The sequence below is a fragment of the Arvicanthis niloticus genome, chromosome 19, assembly GCF_011762505.2.
Source record: "Arvicanthis niloticus isolate mArvNil1 chromosome 19, mArvNil1.pat.X, whole genome shotgun sequence".
Lineage (NCBI taxonomy): Eukaryota > Metazoa > Chordata > Mammalia > Rodentia > Muridae > Arvicanthis > Arvicanthis niloticus.
In genome coordinates this window covers 13,624,145-13,645,658 of record NC_047676.1, presented here as the reverse complement: position 1 = coordinate 13,645,658, position 21,514 = coordinate 13,624,145, and the positions used below count along the sequence as shown (strand labels likewise).

The 21,514-nt window shown below is 46.0% G+C and overlaps 1 long non-coding RNA gene across 1 annotated transcript; it reads right to left on the bottom strand.

Moving 5' to 3' along the window:
- Positions 1–11,534: 11,534 nt before the first annotated feature.
- On the bottom strand, positions 11,535–21,474 carry LOC143435137 (uncharacterized). The gene is made up of 2 exons (XR_013105145.1): positions 15,840–21,474; positions 11,535–15,261 (listed from the first exon to the last, which is right to left on the bottom strand). It is a non-coding gene; the product is annotated as an uncharacterized LOC143435137 (long non-coding RNA).
- Between the last annotated feature and the right edge of the window lie 40 nt (positions 21,475–21,514).

Genomic DNA, 21,514 nt, shown 5'->3' with positions numbered 1-21,514 from the left:
CTCCTAAGTTTTGGGAGCCCAGAGAGTTGCTTCTTAATAATCGAAGGAATCTATTGTGACTCAGTTGGGGGCTCCTTCCAATAAGATTTCCTGGAGATGGGGTGGAGAGCAACTGTTTATGTTCTGAGATGTGTTATTGCAGAGACAAGAAGGTTAAAGGATGGAGAAAACAAAGTGTGAGAGGCCTTGGATAAGACACTGTGCTGCCCCAGGCTTCTTCACCTCAGGTCAGGAAGAGGCCCATCCCAGCTGGAATGCATTTGTGTGAAGTTTACACATAATCAAGGATGAATGACCATCCATCCATAAAATATCAACCCTTTGTCCAGTTTCTAGGCCTGAGCTACTGCTGAGACTTGGATAGCCGAATGAAGAGAGTGTGCCCTCAGAGGACAGAACTTTGCTGCACCACAGCTCAGCTCATGTGAGGCCCCAACTCCTTTTCTCTTCCTGCCCCAAAAAGGGCTTCTTGGGCCTCTAGCTATCCAGTTCCGGGTTTAAAGGTGTGTGCCACCACACCCAGCTTGCCTCAGTTCTTGTCTGAGGTAAAGCATTCAGCTGAGAAACACAGTCTATTTAAGCAGAAGTTGATTTAGAAAAGCAAAAAACACACAGCACTCCAGACAGAAATTAGAGTGGGCGTCTTAAAATGGCGTAGCAACACAATGCATCCTATGTGGAGGATGTTTTATGAATATGTATGAGGTTCATGGAATATTCATAGAGTAAGGTGGTACTTTCTCACCTCCCAAATCATGATAGACTAGCTCTCCCTTTTAGGGTAGTTCTTCCTATTTGTGAGATGACCTTTCTCTCACCATCAGCTTTTCCCAGGTGATGGCAGTTCTCTGTCTTGGGTTGAAACCCCTCAAGCTTTCCCACGTCTGTGTTAGCACGTCCCTAGGTATCTTTGTTCAGGTCTTGTTTCTGCAGCCATGCTGATGAGACCTCATGGGTGTAGGCTCTCTGATGTTTCTAGGAGATCAAACTAATTTTAAATGGGTTTAACTCAAAATGAAAACTAGCATCCAAAGATAAGTGAGATATGTGAGATTATTTCTTGCAGTAGTTCTATAATTAAAACGTATTAGATGTCATAAATAATAAAGTGTGCACGTGGTTCTTATTTAGCAAACTTAATAATGTTGAGCATGGCCAACAATCTGTGAGGAAGCAAAATATGGCTACATGTAAATAATAATCGGCCATGTGAGCTTTGCAAACATGGCCCCACGGAGATAATCATTGTCTTCGTGAACTTTGCTGGTTCTTCTTCCTCAAACGTCAGAAAAACTTTTCTTATCTTTTATCTCATTCAGCAATGCACTCCTCTCTACCTGCTGCCCTGAGATTCCTGTGATGCTTAATCTGTCATTGTGTGTTTGTGACACACACACACACACACACACACACACACCCCTAGAATCACCTGAAAAACAATTGCTACTGAGTCATTGTCTTTATCAGTTTGGTCTGTGAACCTGACTTTGAGGGATTGTCTTAAGAGGGCTCAGCCCACCATCGGTAGCACCATTCCCTGTGCAAGTGGTCCTGAGCTGTATTAGCTAAGCATGAGCTGTCAAGCTAGTCAGCAAGTAGTGTTTCCCCATGGTTTCTGCTTCAGTCTCCTTTCAATGATGCACTGTGACCCGGAAGTATAAGACAAATAAATTCTTTCTTCCTGTATTAGTTATTTTTTTTCTGTTGCTGTGACAAAATGCTATTACCATCTAAGGATCTGATTAAAAGGCTGGAAAAATCTTAGACACAATTGGAAGAAACAGGTGAGAAACTTTATTAAAAGTAAAGATGCACACATATACCACACACACATGTACATGCACACGCGTGCACACACACACACACACACACACACACACACACACACACACACACAATGGGGGGGGAGTGCAAAGCACACAGAGAAGATTCCTCAAACAGCAGAGATGGAACTAAGAAATTAAAATCCATTTTCCCCCCAGGGGATTTGGGGGTTTAAGTGGTTTTGGTGGCTAGAGATGGGTCTCCTTCCTCTTAGTTTGTGTAGGTCAGCTTAAATAAAGCAAGAGAAATGGATAAGGCCACAGCTTTAGGTTAACATTTGTCTATCTGTTTATGGTGGTATAAACACTTCCCTAGCTTTGGGATAGTCAACTTAGAAATAGAAAGGGAGCTGACGGACCCACAGCTTCAAGTAAACAAGTTCAGAACCATCCTTTAGTATATCTGACCAGCCTAGATCAGTCAGCTCGAAGGGTGGTCCTTTTGTCTCAGGTCAAGAAGGTAAGGAAGAAGCCTGAAGTTCTTATCTACCCACGGTACCTTTCCTTATCTGTCTACCTGTCTAGGATGTGTCTAGCTCTTAGTCCCCTCAATGCCATGAGAGAAAGCAACAAGAGTTCACTTGGGCTTATGGGTCCAGGGGAGGATCCTAGTAGCTGGGGAGACATGGTGGCAGGCAGCTGCAGAAGGAAGCTGAGAACTATACCCTCAAACAAACATAAAACAAAGAAAGCAAACTGGAAATGGGGCAACACCGTGAACCCGCAAAGCCTGCCCCTAATGACGCACTTCCTCTCCGTGAACCCTCAAAGCCTACCCCTAATGACGCACTTCCTCTCCGTGAACCCTCAAAGTCTACCCCCTAATGACATACTTCCTTTAGCAAGGCAGCAACTACAAAAAGGCGCTTCATAGCATCTTCTAGATAGGTACTATCACCTGAGGATCAAGAGCTCACTATGTAAACCTATTGGAGATACTTCCCTTTTAAGCCACCGCCCTCTGCTAGGCTGCTATTGATCAGTGTTTCCCAGTGACAGAACGGAAGCTGGGGTACTGCCTTTATCTGTAGCTCTGCCATAGAACGTTTCCTCTCATGAATAATCTATCCAGTCGCCTGGCTTGTTGGCTCCATGACCTCTTTCATCCTCCAAACTCTAGCCTCTGCTCCAAAATCACTCCATTCTCATCTTCCAAATTCATTCATCCCAATGATACTTCTCCAACTGTTACTCCTCCAATCCCCACCCTACCGCTGGACAAATGATATCACAGCTTTCCTCAATGTCCATTGCCTTCTCCACTCCCAGTTCAGAATCACAATAACTCTTATTTTTTTTTTTATATATTTCCAACCCCCACTTCATGCCTTCCTCCCCCTGCATTGAATAAGTCCACCCACAGATCAACCCATCTCTCCAAGTTCATATGTGATGGTTAAGTTCATGTGTCATCTTCAGCTCCAGGAGTTCCAGACAGCTGACTAAACAGAATTTTTGGATGCGTCTGGGAAGGAGTTTCCAGAGATCACCAATTGGTGGCTAAGCAGAGCAGATGATGCTCCCCAGTGTCCCCATACCCGCCAGTCTGCAGAGGGCTTGCAGAGAGCCAAAGGCAGAGAGAAGTTGATGTCACTCTGGTCACTCTGACTGAGCAGGAATGTCGGTACTCCATCAGAGCTTTTGGCTCTCAGGAGATGAAACCTAGCTGGTGTACGGATCACTGCTCTCTGGACCTCAGCCCTTTGACCTGTATGCTGACTTTCCTGAGTGTACAGCTTGGAGACAACAGCAGCCTGTGAAGTTTCTCAGTCTCCGTAACTCTATGAAGCAATGCATATATTTCTAGTCACATACATAAACAGAGTTCCTGTTAGTTTTGTTTGTCGGGGGAACACTAACACTCTGAGTCGAACAGTTGAAAGTTGATGGAGAAACCATGATTCACTATTCTTTTTTTTTACTTCCTTTGCTTTTTCTTTTTTATCTTCCCTTCCCTTCCCTTCCCTTCCCTTCCCTTCCCTTCCCTTCCCTTCCCTTCCCTTCCCTTCCCTTCCCTTCCCTCCCCTCCCCTCCCCTCCCCTCCCCTCCCCTCCCCTCCCCTCCTTTCTTCCTTCTTTCCTTCCTTCCTTCCTTCCTTCCTCTTTCTTTGTTTCTTTCTTTTCCTCTTTTTTGCTTCCTTCCTCAGGATCAGTATCTGCCTATGAAGCCCAGGCTGTCTTTGAAATTCCAACTCTCTTGTCTCAGTGGCCACAGTGCTAGGATTACTGGCATTGAGTACCATACTTAACTGAGACTTTTATATATTTAATGTGAGACAGGGCTGTGTTGTGGGGTCCGGGCTGGCCTCAAACTCCTTAGTTTGAACAATCCTCCTACCCAAGCCCTCCATGTACTTGGGCCTGCAGGTGCACTCGTGCTACCCAGGCTCCAAACCTCACTTCAGGTGTATGGCGGAGGTCCACAGGAGCTTAGTAGCACACCCACCACATTCATCTCTCATGAATCTCCAGCAAATTCATGGTACCCTGCCACCACTAATCCCTGTCTCAATAGTCTCCTTGTTTAAACTTTTGAACTCAGTCTGTACTTCAGCACAAAAGCCAAGGATCATCAGGGGCTCTTTGCCTTTCTGTCACATATCCCAGCTAGAAGAAGTGAGTGTCCCTCCCTTCAGCATAAGGGCTTTCTCTCTAGTTTGCTTCCTTCCACCTCTGCCTGGCTGAGTATGCTGTATGTGTGAAGCACAGGACATTCAAGAAAGAATGCTTGCTATTCTCTCCTGGATCCCCACATTCCATTCAGATACCAACCTGTATCCTTGATCCCATGTTTGTCTCCTCACCAGTGACCAAAGCAGCCTTTTAAAGATGAAAGTCAGATCGACTCACTTGCAGAAAACCTATCTGCTGGAAGAGGTGTCCCCTCAAATGACTCGGGGATGAAGATCAATGCTGCAGTGTTTAGAGGCGTGGCTTTGGAGGAAGCAGCTCCTGGGGGGCTGGAGCTCATCAATGGAATCATCTGTTGATGGATTAGTAATTGAAAGGCATGACTGGGAAGTGGTGGAAATCTGGACGTGGGATTGAGTTGGAGGAAGGTAAGGTGTGCTCTTAAAGACATAGCAATGTTCCAGGAGCCCTCCGTGTTACTCTTCCTTCTTGACCACCATGAGGTGAGCAGCTTTGCAGTATCCACCCTCACAATGCTGTGCTGGCTCTCCACCACTCAGAAACAATGGCTCTAGGTGACTTTGAAAGGGTTAAAAAATCTCAAAACCTCCTAGCAGACTGAACAGAACCAAGAGTGCAGGTCAGCTTGGTTGTGAGCTCTGTGTTTCAGGAACTTGGCTGACCACAAGATAGATGGTTGATTATGAATAGGCTCCTTGAGAATAGCCTATACAAAATGTTCCCCATGACTGTTGCTTGGCCCCTATCACAAACTGAATAATGGGCTGGGAATTTCCACAGGTGCTCTCCAATAACCCTCCTTCACTCCCCCTGGGTTGTGGTTCCCCCCTGAGTTGTGGTTTTTGCCTTTAAATTTTCTCTGTCTCCAAAGCCCCGGGGTCAGACCCCATTGCCCCTGCGTGGGCTACAGGTCTTGACCTCAACATGATGATTGAAACATACCTCTTGCTGATTGCATCAAGTTCGGTGTCTTGTGAGTTAATGGGTGGCCGTGAATTCCTGAGGCTTGGGTGAGGTCCTCCCTTCGTGGGGGCCTTACAACTTCAGACTGAAACCTTTGAAACTGTCAGTAAAGAATAGCTTTCCCCCCTACAGCTGGCTTTCTCAGGGATCTGTCATGCTGATAGAACACTGGCAAACATGACACCACTCTTTCACAAGGGCTCTGGGCTGTCATTTTGTAGGATAAAGTCAGGACTCTGCCATAGCTTGCCAAGCTCGTGCGAGTGTTCTCTTCTGCTAGCTCTACAGGCTCGTTGCTATCATTGCTTCACCTCCAGCCCCTTGCCCACTCTGCTCATCCGCTGTGCTGCTCCTGTGGTTTCTTGAGTATTTGAAAACCAGTCTTAGCTTTGTGAGTCATACACTCCTGTTCCGCGCGCCTCTCGCGTCCCCTTTCGCCCGTGGAAGAGAGACACGTGAGACAGTATTCGGGTATCACCACAGCGAGGCTTTACTTGTATCAGCAAACGTGAAAGGCGGAAGGGCCAAAGACAGGAAGACAGGAAGAGGCACAGCTTAAATACACCCTAGAGTGACGTGTTCACTTCTGATTGGCTGTCCACTCATCACCCCATATTACGCCCCGGGATGGGCAGTGACTTTTGGCGCGCTTTTGCCTTTTTGCACCTGCACAGTTAATTGTTTACTAGTGAAGAGGACACGATGTCCGCGCCATCTTGGAATGGCGAATATATCACCGCTGACCGCGGCTTCCTACACACTCCCTGTTTGCTCTGTCTGCCATGGCCTTGCTTCCTGAATGTCACATGACTATCCGTATCACTTTACGTCTCCCCCTCAAAACATTACTTCCCTGACCACCCCCATCTCTCTTTCAATGAGCGGTCCAGCTTTCTGCTGCACGCTGTTCTCCTCCATTGCACTTGACATGTGTTAGAACGTTAATATGCCCTAATGAATTCCAGGCTTTCGTGTTGTCTGCCTCTATGTGAGTTTATCTATATGGTTTGCTATGGTCAGCAGGACACTGGGAAAATAATAGACGTTGTGGAAAATTAAGGAGGCTTCACACAGTAGGGCTTTCCCTGGTGGAACTGCTCCTGTAGGAAGAGAGGTGAGCTGGGAAATGTCCCTGGAGAGCAACAGAGGCACAGCAGCCAACAGCCCCAGGCAATTGGAAGACATAAATGAAGCCACCTAGCTTCTGCCACTTAGTGCCTTGACACTAACACACCCAAGAACACCACATGGATTCTAGAATTGACTCAATATCAAGATGTCTCCTGAGCACTTGTCTTATTAGGGTACATGGCTAGCTGAAATGCAACGTCTCCAAAACTCGAGATATATCATTCATATATATGTGTATATGGGGTTTACTAGAATGGCTTACATAATTGTGGTTCAACTAGTTCAAAAATGGCTATCTACCAATGGAAGTTTTGAGAATCCAGTAGTTGTTCAGTCCATGAGGCCATGCATCTCAGCTGGTCTTCAGTATACACCAGAATCCTGAAGAAGTAGCTTCTAATGCCAGCGAAGGGACGGGCTTGCCAGACAGAGGGACAGCAAGTAGGCAAAGAGCAAGCTTCTTTCTTCCATGTCTTTCAGAAAGTGTGGCCCACATTAAAGATAGATTTTTCCCACCTCAGAAGATCCAGATTCAAACTTGGTCTTCCCACTTCAAAATATTTAACAAAGGAAGCACATCTCTCCCAGGTATTGTTGGGAGCCGACTTTAGCAGAAAGCGGCTAGATCAACTTTGCAGCCATCTGGAACCATATACCCTGACGAAAGATTTGGTTTTCAATAGCCTACAACAGCTGAAGCACACTCTGATATCCCACATATTTTGTGTTGCTGCTTACTGCCCCCAGCTGCAAGGTGCACGTGGTAGTCACGCCTGCAAGGCAGTGCAGTTCACGTGCTGTCCACGTGCTATCTACGCCATACATGCCTTTAAGGCACACGTGCTATCCACGCCTGCAAGGCATTGCGGTGCACGTGCTATCCACGCTATAGACGCCTGTAAGGCTTACGTCATATCAACACCTGCAAGGCACGTGGCAAAAGCCTATAAATAGCTCAGAATTCCCTTCAATAAACGAGACTTGATCAGAATCTCTGTCTTGTCTCCATTCTTCGCGTCTCTTCCCCTTTATCCCCACTCTCTCTCTCGCTAGACCCTGACCCTCGGACCGGAACGGGCAGTACGGGCTGCAACAGTTTGGCGTCCAACATCAGGCTCCAGTAAGCGCAACAGTTTGGTGCCCAAGCGTGGGGGGTTCGCAACAAGGTATATCCAGCTGCTTGGGTTTTTGTTAATTCTGGCAGTGGTCAGGTTGACAACTAACAACAGCCATCACACTCTTTAAACCCTGGCTCAGAAGCATCCTTGGTTGCAAATGCTCGGTTATAATTTTGGATGTGGCAAAGATATTTTCACCCACCTCATATAATTTATTGAAGTTAGTATGCTTCTCTGTATTTACACACGGTTTCCTGGTGGCTGGATAGCTACCGGTAGAATCCCTCCTCCTAGCGTTCCCTTGCTGCTGTTAGCCACTCTAAAGGTGCTTGTTGAGTCTATCTTTCCGTGTTTGATTCTATACACATTGATGACAGGGTATTTATTCATCTCTGTGTTACTTTCCTTCCAGGGTCTTAGGCACAGATGGAGCTCAATTAAAACAAACAAACAAACAAACAAACAAACAATCTAAGGAATTTAAGTACTAAACTTTGGTTCTTGGAGAAGATAAAAATTTCATCTTTTCCTGCTGCCAGAAAAGCCAGTGTCACCATGCTAAGTGGTGTCACAATGACCTTAAGCAACAGTTCAGAAGGAGAAAAAAATTGCTGTCACCTATGAGGCACTGTTTTGGGGAACAAGAAGTAAAAGGAAATGACTTAATTTTTATTTTAGAACTACTCTATTTCCTATTTTCTCTGTCTTCTGAAAAGCACTTTTTTTCCCAGTTGTTTTGAGAAGTTCCAAAGCCACATTAAATTAGACATTTCTAGATTTACACAATGAATCCCTGGATGCCCTCACACACACAATGAACCCTTGGATGACCACCACACACACACACACACACACACACACACACACACAACTTCCCATTTCTCTCTGCTGACAGCAGGCAGCTGTCCGCACAGCACTTGATCCTTGCCTGCATCTTGCCTAATTAAAAAAAAAATGTTGTTTTCCAGCAGGTAAGAATTACTATTATACTGGAGACAATCAATGTTAACTCAACAAAATCATCTAGCGTACTCTCTGGACTTCGATTTCCCCAACTGTCCTCTGAATAACCTTGCCTGCACCTATTGTCTTGACTGAGAATCCAATCAAATTTCTCACAATGATCTGGCTTTTCCCTCTCCTCATACACTTTGCCAATATTGTCACTAGGCTCTGAAAAACCAGCCCAGTTAACCTGCAAAATGCCCACTCCCTGGATTCTTCTGTGACCTGGATTGCTTTTTTTCTGGTGCTATGGTGAAACACAGAACAAAACAGCTTGGGGGAGGAAAAGGTCTGTATCTGCCTATCCTTCCACGTCATATTGCATCACTGTAGGGAGTCGGAGCTCAAGCAGAAACCTGGAGACAATAATTGCAGTGGGGACTATGGAGAAATGCTGCTCACTGCCTTCTCCTAGGTTTATGTTCAGATGTCTTTCCTGTACAGCCCAGGCCAACCTGCCCAGGATGACACTGCCTGGGAGTGGGCCGGGCCCTCTTCTATCAATAAGCAAAGAAGAAAATGCCTCAAGACATGGCCACAAGTCAGTCTCATGGAAAGAGTTCTTCACTGAAGTTCCCACATCCCAGGTGTCTCTACCTTGTGTCAAGTTAGCAAAACCCTAACTAGCACATTCTTGTCTGTTACATCAGATTGTGATAGAGGTGAAACCTTTCCAGGATATTTTGTCCTGAGGTGCCCTTCCCTGGCATCTTTAGATCAGAAACTTAAGAGTCAGATTGTCCCACTACAGCTGGTGCCAACATGACAGGATGTGGACACGGCGGGTCCTGGCAGGTTTCTCAAGGTAAAGGTCATGTAGCCTTTGAAATTAACAAGTAACTTGTGAGGTCATGGGAATTCTGTTTTCCCTGGAGTCTTCTCTTCATTGGTTATCACTGTCTAAATATTAAATTATTACATAGAGAATTACAAAATTGTGTAAAACTTTAATCTATATACTTAGTACATTTCCATAACCAGATCTTTTCCTGTGTTTTTAGAATCATTCTGGAATCATAAATTTAAAAAAAAAAAATTCACTGTATTACAGTCATTTGCCAGGATTCTTTATCCTCAAAACTTTGGAGCTCAGGTTACTGAGATCCCTTTTGGTCTGGGTTCTGTATCCTTGACAAGAACTGTTATGGTGTTTATGAGTGGGCCTTTGCCTTCTGGCATACAGGATGTTTCCACTTAGTATCAGCATCTATGGCACTTTGGTTCTCTTTGGCAGTCAGTATTATTCAGAATGCAATATCTGGTCTGTAAGCGAGCGCATTCCTGTGGATTTATTATTAACATTAAGCTTCTTCTTTTTTTTTTTTTAGCCAAAAAGTAATATTAGACCACTACCCTTTATTCTTTTTCAAACCCTGCCCCAAAGGGTGCTTCACAATTCCATGGTCTGTGCCCTAGTCCACTGGAAACCTTCATCAGTTCAGAGCTAAAGAAACCTTCAAGGCATTGATTTGGGGCTTCTCGGTGGATGCCAAGCTTCTCGACGGAAGTGGCATCAGGGGAAAGCAGGGTCCATTTCCCTGTGAGCCTGCTAGAATGCACCCAGGCTATGATGTCTTCCAAATGAGTCCTCAAGGAAGGGGAGACCTTTACTCGTAATAGAAATGATGTTTCCCAAGGGAGGTGATTGTCTAATTGGACATTACGCAAACACACACTGTGGCCTGATTCATAAGAGGCCGATGTGGACTTCCTCCTAATGGCTTCTGGGCTATCTCTACTGGAGAGTTAGTTAAGGACAGGGTGGCCTTTGCAGTTTTTGCCCTGAAGATGACCTGCTTCCAACACAGACTTACTGAGCCCAGTAACTTTGTGGAAGCATCTCCCCAGCCTGTGGCTATGAACTGAATGCCCTGCAGAGTGCTGAGGCTGAATTGTGCCCATGAGGAAAGACTGGTTTCTATTTCTGATTCTTCACACTGCAGCAACTCCAGCCCCTATTGGCTGTGACGAGTTCCATCCTCCCTATGACAGTCTGGGATGCTGTTGTCTCTTGTAAAGTCATGGAGAACGGTCTGAGAGGGGCTGTGCAACAAGAAGTTACAGGGCTGTTGTGCTCTGTTGAGCCTGACATGGCTACGTTTTCAAGGTACCTCCCATCTCTAGGCCTGGTAAGATGGGGAGAAACAGAATTGTCTCAGGTTGGGAAGAGAGGTCATTTGTTAAAGTGTTTGCCTTGCATGTACAAGGCCCCTAGTGCATCTCCAGAGCATCCCCCACCCCCAGGTGGTGACCTGTGCTTGCAGTCCCAGCACTTGGCTCATTGGCCAGCCAGCCTAACCTTCTTTGTAATTTCTGGCACCCGAGTAATGACCTGAGGCTGTTTTCTAGCCTCCATATTCTCTTATGTACATGCGTACACATATGCATCTGAACATGAACCTACAGTGAAAACACACACACACACACACCAAGGAGGGGGAGGAAGAGAAAGAAGAGGAGGCAGAAGATCAAAGCACATTCTCCCTAAAAGCCCTTATGCTTTCCACTTGATCAAGCATCCACAGAAGAGGTGTGGACGGTGCTGAAGATACAGTGGTTGGGGTGTGAAAAGGCTGAGAAGCCAGAAAAGGGTTTTACAGTTTCAGCAAGAACATAGGCGAGAAATGTATTTAGTGTGGGCATTGAGGGTAACTGGATCTGCCTCTAGTCGGGTACCCAGATCAGAAGTGCCTTTAGAGACAGATTGGTCCAGAGCAAGGCTCTGGGAGGCTGCCTCTGCTTATTTGGCTTTGTGGTTCTAGAGGGGCTAGCTGAGAATAACAAGGTGGGTGCCTTAGTCAGGGGTTCTATTGCTGCACAAAACATCATGACCAAGAAGCAAGTTGGGGAGGAAAGGGTTTATTCAGCTTACACTTCCACATTGCTGTTCATCACCAAAGGAAGTCAGGACTAGAACTTACACAGGACAGGAGCTTGGAGGCAGGAGTTGCTGTAGAGGCCTTGGAGGGTGCTGCTTACTGGCTTGTTTCCCCTGGCTTGTTCAGCTTGCCTTCTTACAGAACCCAGGACCACCAACCCAGGGCTGGCACCAGCCACAATAGGCCTCCCCCCTTTGATTACTAATTGAGAAAATGCTTTACAGCTGGATCTCACGGAGGCATTTCCTCAAGGGAGGCTGCTTTCTCTGTGATAACTCCAGCTTGTGTTAAATTGACACACAAAACCATCCAGTACAGTGGGGTTTATATCAGTCACTTTCCTTGTTCCTGTGAAAAGACCTGACAGGATCTAGGTACTTTGGTTTATAGTTTCAGGGAGGTTTCAGCTGTGCTAGGGAAGGTATGGTGGTGGCTATGGTGAGAGGAATGGAATCTATGATGGGAAGGTGATATCTATAGTGACAGGGTGGTGTCTGTGGTGACAGGGTAGTGGTGTCTGTGGTGGTAGGATGGTATCTCTGGTAGCAGAGTGGTATCCAAGGCAGGTGACAGGTCTCAAACCCCTGGGATGAGTCTCACTCAGCATGTGGCTCTCCCCAGTGCTCCTCACCCCATGCCCTCCCTAAATCTCTCCTGCCTAGGGGCTGGGTTTGAGTCCTTCCTCCAGTTTCCGATTTCTGTAGAACTCAGCCATTTGGCTATGTGCTGCTTTGGGTCCCAGGAGCTCTCTTGCTCTCTTGGCTCGATATTGGACACTTGTTTCCCAGGCTCCATTCTTGGTCCACTTGCTGGCCCCTCTTCTCTTTACCTCTCTCCCCCTCCCCCATTCCGTAGAGTGGCCTGGTTCACTCTAAGACCCTTCCAGATGCCTCTGTCTGTTTTCTCCCTCACATCTACAATAACATCCTCTCCTTAACCATACCTAGGAGCGATCTCGTGTCCTCATTTTCACTCAGCAGGGTGTCGTTTGTGGAATCTATGGCAGCAGAAGTGGGTGGTGGAGGCTCCTCATTCCTTGGCAGATCAATAAGCAGAAAGCAGGACTGGTAACAGGCCCAGACTACAGCTTTCAAAGACGACCTCTAGTGATTTCCGCTGCGTGGACTCCCACAACCCGAGTGCTCCACAGCTTCTTAAAATAGTACCTAACGTTGGGGACTGAGTGTCCAAAATATGAGTCAACAAGACACCTTAGAGTCAAGCAGTAACTAACATTCTGCTCCTGGCCCACACAGATTCACATCCATTTTTTTTTTTTTTTTTCAGTACAAAATGTAAAAAGCAGAACAAAAGAGTTCGGCAAGGCCAGACACATGAGCCGAGTTGTGGACATAACCAGTGTGACAAAGCAGTTCTCGTTGTTGACAAGACCAGGGACATTAAAGAAGATCGCTTCTTCTGGCGCAGAGCAAGGAGCCCGAACAGAAAGCCCCGCCCATCAATCCTTCAGCTAGGGGCGGGCCCTCGGGAGCTCCTCCCTCCTCCTTGTTTTAAAGTTGCTGGATCCTGACACTCCTCTCCACTACACAGAGAGGGGTGTGCCAAATTAGGATGCTCTGTGGGACCGCTGGAATGGGCTTTTCTAGGCAAGGAGCACTCCACCCAGTTCACCACCGTTGCCTTTTTAACTGGACGCCACTGTTGTGGGGGGAAGAGTGAGACAGATGCCAATGACTTGTCTTAGTTGCCTAAGAAACCCAGCTGCCCACTCCTGGAGAGCTTGAGGTCATGGGGAGGGTGGCTTTGGGGAAGAACCTGGCTTCAAGTGCATCTCATCTTCCTTGAGAAAGGAGAAAGGCCTTCAGGTCCACATCCAGTTAACCTGGAGTGAAGCCCCAAAGGCCATTTTGGGAGGCAGATTTGCTCAGTGGAGTGCAGTATCTGGCTCAGAGAGGGATGCACAGGAATGAGGGTATATGTGAGCCTGTGTGGCATTATGATGGGGTGAGAAATCTCTGCTTGGTCTCCCTCCTCAGCTCCAGCATAGAACATCTGGATCTCTTGGAAGTTCCTGAACCCCCAAATTGAGAGCAGTATAGCCCTGTATTCATAGGAAAACGTTTCATCTTCCTGAAGTGACGTCACAGGCCCCTAGATAGCCCTGAGGTAGGGGTTGGTAGCCATAGAAACCAACCATGTGACTAGAGTGGAGGGACCTGTGTGCTACACTTAGACCTCTGGAGAAAATAGAGAGTAGAGATTGGGTTATCTGACAATAACCAGTGGTCTCCTCACACATGCCTACCATCTGGAACCTCAGTAAGACCCTCTAAATGAAGAGTTACAGGGAGGGTATGATTGGTGAACATCAATTTGTACCAAGATGATGAACACATGCCCCAGTGGGATAGAAGCTTCTGCCCTCTGATCTTCATTTATGTCCCCTCTTTCCTTTATAATGAGCTGATAACAGTGGCTTGTATTAGTCTACAAAATGGGGCAGTCTTCCAGACTGTGAAGTCAATCCACGCGCTCTCCTGCTAACCCCTGGTGGTAAGTGTCAGAAGTCCCATGTTGACAACTGTGGTAGGAAAACCCCCACATTTTGATGTCAGAAGTGTCGAGAGAGTAACAGCTCGGAGAAAGCATCGAGTTTTTAGTGAAATGATCTGCAACGCTGTGAACCATGAACACAGAACCTTAGTGCGAATGCTTCCCTGGTACAGAAAGCACTTGAATTGTGTGACACTCTGGCTCTTTAGTTAGCACTGGCTGTGCGTTTATTCTTGGCTTATGGTGACATACATCACAGTGAAACTGCAGGGCCTGCAGTCACCAGACAGGTGTCAAAGCCAGTGCACACTTTAAAGGATGGTTCGTGTGATGGAACTTTCATAGCTCCTTCGTTCTGTTCCGAGAGTCTAATTTTAGCACACAAAATACCCCGGGAGACTGGAGGCCTGAATCTGAGACCTGGATTTAGAGATAATGACACCCTGATTTTGCTTGAGTGATGGAAGCTGAATTGGAGTTCCCGGGACCTTTGGAGACTGGCTTCTTAATTCTGTTACTTCTTTCACAGAAGACAAAGGAAAATGGGGACAGCAAAGAAACTTGCTATCTTGAAAAAAGTCAAGAAGACCAAACCTTGTTAACAGAGTCAGGCTCTCTTCTCTCTGATGTTTATCTGAACGTCTTTGCACATATCAAGGGGTTAAATGTGGATTAAACCCTTTAAGTTCATTTTTATGCCCAGCCTGCAGTGTGGCCTGGTCATAGCAGCTTCACTGACAGGACCATTTCATTGATTTCCCCTCATTATAATACAGTTGGAAGATGTTGCCAGAGGCTGCTTTCCACGCTCAGAGTACAACGCTGCACACTGCTAGCAAATGCAAAAGTTCAAGGTGGTTTCTACCGAGGGTGCCTTTCGTTTATAACCTCAAAAGTTTTATGTTGAACAAGTGCAAGCTGAGACTAGAAGCATACTGCTCCATGCTGTCACACTGGCTGTCCCGGGCCTCTGAATTCAACTCGATCATCACACCAGGCTCTCATCCAGGATATTCCGTGTGCCTGGATCTGTGTCTTGGTCAAGATGCCTGCTGGCCTCTGAGCTACAGTCACTTTGTCCACTCACATGACATTTCCAAACCTTATCCCAAATGAAACCATCTGCCTCCCGAAGCAGCCACTTCTTCCTCCCAGTGTCATAGATTCTTTCCAACTCCTGTGACAAAACACTGTGACTGAGCAAACTTACAAAAACTTACACTGTGACTTACAAAAGAAAGCATTGAATTGGGGCTCAGGGTTCCAGAGGATAGCAGAGCCTATGACCAACATTAAGAGGAACACGGCAGCAGACAGACAGACAGACAGACAGACAGACAGGGTACTGGAGCAATAGCTAAGAGTTTATGACTAATCCATAATCATGAGGCAGGGAGAGAGAGAGTGAGAGAGGGAAGGAAGGAGGGAGGGAGAGATGGATGGATAAACAGATAAAGAAATGCACACAGAGACAGACATAGAGACAGAGAGAGACAGAGAGAGACACACAAATACATAAACAGACAGCTAACTTGTGAAGGGTGTGGGCTTTTGAAACCTCAAAGTCACCTTAGTGACACATCTCCTAATCCTTCCAGAGAGACACTTCCGCCAACTTTTGGACCAAGCATTCAAATATACAAACCTATGGGGGCCATTCTCCTTCAAACCACTACACTCATTTTAGTGAATGACTAAAAAAGAAAAGAAAAAATAAAAACAGGTAAGAACTCCTATGGGGGGGGAGTGTCTAACCTCTGCTGTGACTCTCATTGTTCTCAGGACAAACCAGAAACTCTTAGTGTCACTTGGAAAGAAACATGCGGGTCTCCTCTTCTCCCACCGTGTCCTCTTTCTCAGAGATCACCATGCTCTCCTCTGCGGGCCTGATGCTTCTCTTCTTCCGAGGTCCATCTTCCCAGCCTCAGACTCTGCGTTCTTTGTGCTGCAGAGATCACAGTGGCCACAGCAGCCTGGCTCATCTGTACACAGGCAGTCTTTGAGCTGTGTTCAGCAAACAGTGGTTGAAGAAATAATGACAGATGCAGAAACCCAAGGTAGAAGAAAAGATCAAAAATGTCCTCAAGCTAAATCCAAACAGTGACAAATTAAAACAACAAAGCAAAACAAAACCAGGCTGCAGACCTGTACTAAAGCAGTGGGCAGCTGCTAACTGAAAGTGCTCTGGGAAGGAACCAGAAGTTGTGGTACCAGGGTCATGTTTGCAATGTGTGTGTGTGTGTGTGTGTGTGTGTGTGTGTGTGTGTTTGCATTCTTGAATAAGTACACACTTGTGTTGTTGGGGATAGACAGATACATACCTTTTGGAGGTGCACTCATATTTCACTATGTTGAAATTTAACTACATCCGTCTGTATTAGTTACTTTCCTGTTGCTGGAACAAAACACATTGACCAAGGCAATTTATAGGAAGAGTTTACTTTTAGGCTGATTGTTCTAGGCGGTGAGAGTCCTTCTGGGTGAGCCAAGGCATGGTATCACGAGCAGGAAGCTGGAGACTCACATCTTGAACCACAAGCAGGAAGGAGAGGGAGATAACTTAAAACGGCATGAATCTTTAAACTCTCAAAGCCTGTCTGCAGTGATGCATTTCCTACAACAAGGTCGCACCTCCTCGAGGCTCCCTGTACAGCGCCGAATTAGCTGGGGACCAACCATTCGGATGCCTGAGACTATAAAAGAAGCCCTTCTGATAGTATCACTGGCTTTCTGAGACGAGGATGAGAGGCTCCGGCTGGTATGCTCGCCTTCCCTTTCTTGTGTGCTATGACCCTCTACTATCAGATAACACAACTAGAAGGCACTTGGCAGATGCTCTTGGATTCCCTGATTCAAGAACTATGAGACAAATAAATCACTGTTCTTTATAAACTGCCCGGGCTTAGGTATTGTGTTACAGCGACCTGATGGCCTGGCAGTGTGGCCTCAGTTCTTAATAGTTTTTATTATTTAAATCTTTTTTCATTACAGTGTGTGTGTGTGTGTGTGTGTGTGTGTACGTGCACTCGCTCAGGTATGTATGGTTGTACAGGCACATATGTACTTGGAGGGTAGCTCTTCTGCCACATGGATCCCACTGATGAAAATGGTTATCAGGGTTTGTAGCATGCATCTGACTTTGCAGAGGTATCTCATTATTGCCACTTCTTTTTAATGAGCCATTTTGAAATTTTCAAAGGAAATCCATCCTAGAGTTGGAGCAACGGCTCAGTGGTTAAGAGCCAACACTGCTGTTACAGAGGATCTGAGGTCAGTTCCTGGTACCATGTTAGGTGGCTCACAACCATCTGTAACTGCAGCTCCAGAGGATCTGATGCTCTCCTTTGATTATTACCAGTACTTATAATAGCACACACACACACACACACACACACACACACACACACACACACACACACATAATACTTTAAAAATAAAATTAAAAAAAATCTTTTTTTTGGAAGACAGGACAGTGGTCTTGTTAGCTGGCAAATGAAACGACTTGGAACAATAGATAATGGAACCACCAATCAGTGATTAATGGGGCACCATCAAAGTTGGGCACATAAAAGTATGGCTTTTACTTTCCAGTGAGGCCAGAAGGGTGGGGATTTGGGCCCCAGCTGTAGCTCACATCTGCCAGGCTCCCGTCCAGGTGAGAACCAAAGGATTAAGAGCAGCTGATAAGGCACCAGGCACAAGGATTCTTTAAACCAGACGCCTAGGAATTAAATAATAAGTTTGACATTGGTGCAAAGATGAAGTAAAGCCCAAAGAAAGGACGGCTACCTTGGGAAGAAGATGGAGCTACTCAAGAAACATGGAGGAGGTGCTCAGAGCAGCCTCTCAAACCAGGACAAATGATCACTGAGAGAAAGTTGGCCAGTTTCTTCACTGGTCAAGGGCAGCTACAGATGGAGCTATTCTAAGCCGTGCTCCCTGCTGTGGGGCTTCATCTGCTGAGAACTGGGGATGCCTTTCCTAATTGGCATGAAGTCACTGCACGCATATGCAGTGGTCCCAAGGAAGACTTTGTGTTGCTGTGTGCATATGATCTGCAGATATGACCTCTTCTTGGACAGAGAAGAAAAACACGATCTCTCTTTGGTGTAAGGTAGTGTCACCCAAATGGGGGACTCCAACAGGTGTCTGAGAGGCCAGCCCTTCATGGGAGGTTGTTGGTTTGTGGTAAACACATCCTTTAGGAGAAGCTGGTCAAACATACTTCTGGCTTAGATAGTCTTGTTTTTACAAGCATCATAGACAATCAGCCAGACACGGGAAGCAAATTACTTTTATGTTTCAGGCACTAGACCAGGAAATAGGGGGGACAAGGCTGTGAGGTGGGGTCGAATCTCCTTTTCCATTGTTACTGTTACATGATGTTCTTATTGATTTGTGCTTAGAGTCAGCTATTAGGTCAGTGACTATAACTGTCCAGAAAGTTGGAAACAAGGAATAGAAAGCTTGGTAAGATAAGGATAGAAATGATTAGAAAATATTAATCCGCAAAAGGTCTATCTACAGCAACGATGGTCTGTACAACACATTCAGCGGCTCCGTTTCTTGAGAACTGTGGAGTCAGTGCAGGAATCCAAAAGGGAAAGTGGAAACACACACACACACACACACACACACACACACACACACACGGTTCAGTTCTCTTTTGTGTGTCAACTTTATTTTGCCCAATAAGACTCTTTCAACATGGAAAGTTATTTATTCCCTTTGTCTTCTGTTACAAAATTTCTACCTACTTTTAGAAGAGTAAGTCAAGGAGCCTCCAAGAGTCCCTACATGCTTTGTGTTAGCCTTTTCAAGACCTGTTGGTTTTTGAACTGTTCTTTTCTTCCATCCAGTAGCTACATTTTTTCCCCTCTCTCTCATATGTGTGATGGGTAATTTTCTGGCTTCCTTGTTCTTTTCTGATATATATATACATATATATATATATATATATGTATATATATATTGTCTAATTATGTAGTTTATTAGTATTCATGACTCTATTCCCAAAAAAACATCAAAGTCAAAAATCACACAAGAGTGTTAAATAGAAAACAGCTCCCCTGCCCCAAGTCCTGTTTTTAATTATTTATTTTGAATCAGGGTCTCACTGTGTAGCTTTGGCTAGACTCATAGACCAGGTTGGGATTGAACTCACAAACATCTTACTGCTTCTGTTTCTGCACCTGCATCTGCCTCCCAAGTGCTGGGATTAAAGCTGTGCACCACATCCAAGTTGCTGAAAGTAGGCTTCCACCCAACATCAGTTTTTTTTTTTTTTTGTTTTTTTCCCTCAGGGCTGAATAAATTACTTGGGTATCACAATGATAATTAGGCAAAGAGTAACTACTCAGTAATACCAATTTATGTATCTCCACTAGTGTCTCCTTGCAGTCTACAAGTTTTCAGTGATTATTAGAGGTCAGAAGTGAAGGGGCACATAGGGACAGAGGAATTAATCCAGTCTTTGTCTGAGCAGACTTTTCACTATGGTTATTTGAAAAGAGGGGGAAGGAAACCCTTCAGAAAACAGAGCTGTTCTGGAAAGATTTATCATCACAGGGAGATAATGAAGAGAGAAATCACACACAGCAACCAGAGCTTAGCTTTTTGGTGACTCTCTTGCCGGCAGCTTTAACTGCATCCACAGATCCCGATGACAATAATTAGAAATTAGTGGGAGGGGGAACGTGAAGAATCTTGGAAACTTGTTTCTGACAGTTTATCAATCCTGGGTTTGGACCACAGGGAGACCAGTTCTGCAATCGAACTGCCTGCATGCTCTTACTCCGTCTATGTCAAGTACTAAACAAAGCCCAAGTTACATCACAAAGCGTCTTTATCTAACCAAACCTTCTCCACCAAGGCCAAGAAGGTCCTACATTGGACAAAGTTGTTTGTGTGGGGAGGATGACTGAATTGTTCCCACACTGTCTTTTCATTGCTCCCAGGGATCTTTCTGCATGGAGTTGTCACCTGGGTGCCCCTAAAAACTGCAAGTTGTCACTGTTGAGTAACAATGTCCTTGAAGAAAACAATGACTGCTCTATACCCGCCACTCAGGTAACCTTTTCTCAAGCTGAACTCCCAACAAAAAGCACTGCTCCCTCTGGCCACGCCCACTGCACCTCCCGGACCTGTAACAAGTCAGGAAAGATGCTATCTCCGTCCCAAACCCTTCTGAGACATGATTTTTGGATGCAATTTAAAAGAGAAATCTCTTGGCACGGAGGTGAGGTTTTCCACCACTGCATTTATCAATTTTGGATTGTGAGTCTCTTGCAGGTAGAAGCCACATCCACAGGACCCAGCAGTGTACCAGCCACATAGTGGGTGGTCAACAAATCTTTGTGTCAACCCTAGATATGTGATTCCGTCAAATACAACACTCATTCAGATAACTGCTCACATCTAGCCTGCAGTGTATAAATAAGTGTTTGCATACATAGACACAGAGGTATATATACACTGGCCATCTAGATTAGTATTACAAACATTAACTCAGGGCAATGGTCTCTCATTGCTTTGAGAATGCACCAAATCCATCCCGCGAATGCAGGCTGGATACAGAGCATGACCAGAGGATGCCAGGTACTCTGATGCATCAACTCTCAGGACTGAAGGAGGGTATTTCATACTAGAGAAACGAACAGAGACTGGACACGCACAGCAGTCCTTTAGTCTTTCCTACATTCAACCAGGAGAACAACATGGGGACCTCCAGGATTCTCCACCTCTGAGGCCACCTTGTGACAGGCACAACAGATCTCCTGAAGCAAGCACCCCCAAAGCTTGGCACACTAGCAGAGTCAGGCCACAGGCCACCTTCTGGCTTCTATGCTTCCCTATCAGTTCACTGACATTCTGCAAAGAACAACTCTCATTTCGGAGCCAACAACTCACTTAACTAGAAGCTTCTTCACCAGCGTGTGCCCTGTGGCCTGGTGGGTCCTCACTCTTCCAATCAGAGGGCCAAACCAGAAGTCCTTCCTTGACTCCAAATGTGCTTTTCTTCCTTTCCCAAGTCAGTGTTTCTGACACTGTTAGGCTGGGTGTTCCTGCAGGGGACCTGGACAAGGGCGTGCTGAGTCCTGAGTGCTTAAATACATGGCAGGAGCACCCGGTTATTTTCTTCAATACTAAAGGATGGACGACTGTCTGCTCTGGCTGGAGAAAGTAAGAATGTCTCCTCTTCCCCCTTTTAAAATCGAAAGCTCAGACTCCCCTTGGGGCGAGTCCTCTACCTGGCCCCCTCAGCTGGAAGGGAAGGGGGAGTATTTTCGTTGGTCCCCAGCTCCCCAGGGACGCCGCCCAGCTCGCACTCACAGAGCTGAGCCCAGGATGTGCAGCCAGACCCAGGGCGGCCCCGCCTCTACACGAACTTGACCGCACCCTCTTTCCCGGCGCGGCCAGGCCTGACGTCA